This window comes from Myotis brandtii, unplaced genomic scaffold (assembly GCF_000412655.1).
Source record: "Myotis brandtii unplaced genomic scaffold, ASM41265v1 scaffold687, whole genome shotgun sequence".
In the NCBI taxonomy this organism is placed as follows: Eukaryota; Metazoa; Chordata; class Mammalia; order Chiroptera; family Vespertilionidae; genus Myotis; species Myotis brandtii.
The window spans coordinates 554,778-558,308 of NW_005370687.1; the positions used below are offsets into that span (position 1 = coordinate 554,778).

The following is a 3,531-nucleotide window of genomic DNA, read 5'->3' on the forward strand; positions in this document are numbered from 1 at the left end:
CTTCCGCAGCCCCTGGGCCTCTTTTTCCTCTGAGCTCTGACCCCTCTGCTCTGCCTTCCCGGTCATCGGCCCAGTTTGCAGTGTTGGTTTCTGCCCGGCTAATGCGGAGGCCAGGGGGTAGGAAACCAGCTTGGGAGTGAGACCTGCCCTCCATCCGGGCTCTGCTCTGCCAGCTGGGTGACGGGCAAAGCTCCTTACCCTCCAAGTCCAGTGCCCCCCGCCCCCGCCCCTTGTAAAATGGAAATGAGAGCAAAGCATGGCAGGCATGTCTAACACGTCCCGGGGACGTATCGTTCCAGGTGCAGTGTGGCCGCCACCCGCTGAGGCGGGGACATCCGTGCCTCCTGCCAAAGGTCACCAGGAACGCACCTGTGAACAAGCTGGGCGTGTGACTCAGCGCGCAGTGGGCCCGAGGGCTGAGAAAGAAGGGCTGGTGCTGCAGGGCTGTCCTAGTGACTGTGAGCCTCTGGAGCGCAGGGACAGGCTTGGGGATTGGTGACTAGCTTCTTAGAACCTGCCGTGTCCCCATTCTGACCCCCCAGATCCATCTTGTCTCAAACACTACAGCCCTCTCTGTCCCAAACAGCAGGGCCAGCAACTCAAATCCTCACCATGATTGGCCACGAGAGCTGTACAAACAGAAGTCATGGCGCCTGGGGCCCCCCGGGAAGGACACAGCACGGGAGCCCACAGCTCTGGCCCCAACTCAGGTTCCCATGCTCCTCTGCGCCTTTCCAAACCCCACACGACAATAAAAATCTCCGGGAGGTGGGAGCAACAAGGACAGCCTTGCACGTGGGGGCCGCTCGGTGGCTAGTTAAGTCAGCTAACCTTTTCCATTGATTTTTAGAGAGAGTGGAAGGAAGAGGGAGAGACACAGAGGGAAACATCGATGTGAGAGAGGCACATCCATTGGTTGCCTCCTGCATGCCCCCTGATCAGGGCTGGGGAACCCGCAACCAAGGTACGTGCCCTTGGCCGGAATCGAACCCAGGACCCTTCAGCCCGTGGGCCGATGCTCTATCCACTGCGCCAAACCAGCCAGGGCTCAGTTTCCTCATCGGTAAAACAGGAGTAGGCAGTTATACCCACCTCACAGGGTCATCATGAGGACTGAGAGATGACACAAGAGGTGTCCAGTTCATGCCCGGCACATAGTAGGTGCTCGCTGGACGCTCCTCCCCCGTGTTGTCCAGCTTTGCCTCCCCAGCCCAGGTGTGTGTCAGGGAAGGTTTCTGAAGAGGCGACTTTTGAGCAACACCTGCATGGGCCAAGCAGTGAGCCCTCGGATCTCTGGGGAGGAACAGGTGTATTTCCTCCAAACTTTTCCACATCTGATCCAGCCTCCTCCCTCTCCCCGCCTCCCCACCCCCAGCAGTCTCTGGTAAGTCCCTACTGGGACCCGCTCAGACACTGGGGCAGCTTGCTGGCCTCTGGCTTACTGAGCCATCCCTCCCCAGCACCTCTGCCCTTCTAGGGGACTGGGGCCGACTCAGCGCCTGAGCAGCACACCCATCAGGCCTCTCTCACAGGCCCCTGAACTGCAGGCGCTTTCTCTCAGCCCCTTTGACCTGTCTGCTCCCTGCCCTCAGCTTTAGCACCCCCTGGTGGAGGACAGGGGTAGGGACAGCTCTGCCCCCGTCGCTACCTTGCTGGGGCCCCTGAAGGTAGACTTTTCCCCTTCACAGGTACACCGCCCTGGCCCTCACTCCCCCACCCCACCACTACACCCCAGACCCACATCCCTCCACCCAGCCTGCAGGACTGGCCCTCGGTCCAATCCTGTGAAGATGGGGCCTGGGGTCCTTCTGTGGGACACTCCATTGACCTCTGCGTTGTCCTGTGTGGTATTCCGGCTTCATTCACTCCGCATTGTCCCTGCGCGGTGGCATCTCCCCTGGAACGATGCCTCGGTGAGGGCTGAGGGCTGAGGGTGAGGGTGAGGGCGAGGGCAGCTGCTTCGCCACTGCTGAGCCCCACCCCGTGCTGGCCCGCCGAGCTACTCAGGAAAGCTTAGCGAATGGATGAATCAAATATTTTTTTAAATTTATTTTTTATTTTTTAGCGGAAGCAAAGTTTACTGAGAGAAGCCAGTCCTGGGAAGGGCGCAGCTGGGGTTCCGGGAGAGCCCAAAGCAGGCCAGTGTCCAGAGTTGCAGCCGGTGCAGTTCAGCCCCCGAGCTCATTCCAGCCCATCCGTCCATGTGTGGGGTCCCACATGGCCATTAGCCACCGGGGCCAGGAACCCAGGCGCCAGGGGCAGAAGGAAAAACGAATCAAAGATTTTGCTGTCTCTTGTGGGTATAAGGTGGGGGGTGGGAGGGGTGTGGTTTGAAGACCTAGTCCTAGATGGTGGGGCTGAGGAGCAGTAGGGACGAAGCTTAGAATCAGGTCCCAGGGACTGTCTGGGCTGTGTGGTCTCTATTTGGCTGGACTGAAGGGTTTCGGTTCTTCTCTGCTCTGCCCTGGCTCCTGGAGGCCCGGCCTGGGAGCCGTCTGCCTGTGTGGCTTCCACATCCTGGCACGAAGCCAGGCCTGTGTGTGTGACGACCCAAATTTGGGGACTTCTTCTGTCACCAAGAATTGGCACCAAACTTCATTCCAAAGCTGGCCCCCCCCTGCCTACGGCCCTCACTGTCCCCACTGAGGTTCTAGATAAGCCAGACCCCCTACCCTTTGGAACCGCCCTTCCTTCCTGGGCTTTACAGTTCAGCTCCAAACTCACTTCATTGAGGACGAGCAATGGAGTGAACGCCAGACCTGTTCACCTCAGGACCCCGGTACTACCCTCCTGACCCCATGACTCTGGGTGATGTCCACGCTCTTTGGGTGAACTTGAGCTCCTGTGAGCCAGTGGAGGGTAGCCAAGGACTGGGAGGCAGAGCTGGGCTTGACTCTCGTGCCAACACCTCCAGCTGTGTGACCTTGAGCAGGTGCATGCATGTCTCTGAGCTTCCTGGTCAGTAACATGGGAGCTCATTGCTCAGTGGAGGAGGATGTGATGAGACTGGATTGACGAGGCCACAGACACTGTGCATGGTGCTCCCTCCCATCCTTCAGGACGGCTCAGATGTCACCGCCTCTGAGAGTCCTCCCTGACTCCATCCCAGGCCCCGGCTGCCTGCCTTACCTGGCCTCATTTCCCTTCAAGCCTTATTTCTCCCTGTTTGCCTGTTTATCATCTGTCTGCCGTCTACTTAGAAGGCCAGGTCTCTGAGGGTAGAGGTTTTCTATACTACTAGTGGCCCAGTGCACAAAATTCATGCATGGCGGGGGTGGGGGGGGCGGTGGTGTCCCTCAGCCCGGCCTGCACTTCTCCAATCTGGGACCCCTCGGGGGATATCTGACTGATGGTTTAGGCCCGATCCCGGGCCTCTTGAAATCCAGGATGGCTGGCTCCTAATTGCTCACCTGCCTGCCTGCCTGACCACCCCTAACCACTCTGCCTGCTGGCCTGCTCGCCCCCACCTGCCACCCCTGCCTGCCTGCTCGCCTCCAACTGCCTCCCCCCCACCCCCCGGCTGGCCTGCTC

General features: G+C 59.5%; 1 long non-coding RNA gene across 1 annotated transcript in view; it reads right to left on the reverse strand.

Moving 5' to 3' along the window:
* Positions 1–2,066: 2,066 nt before the first annotated feature.
* LOC106723983 overlaps positions 2,067–3,531 on the reverse strand; it is a 2,492-nt gene continuing 1,027 nt past the window's right edge. The window contains exon 2 of the long non-coding RNA XR_001359736.1: positions 2,067–2,534. This is a non-coding gene — a long non-coding RNA (uncharacterized LOC106723983). The remainder of the gene's footprint in view (positions 2,535–3,531) is intronic.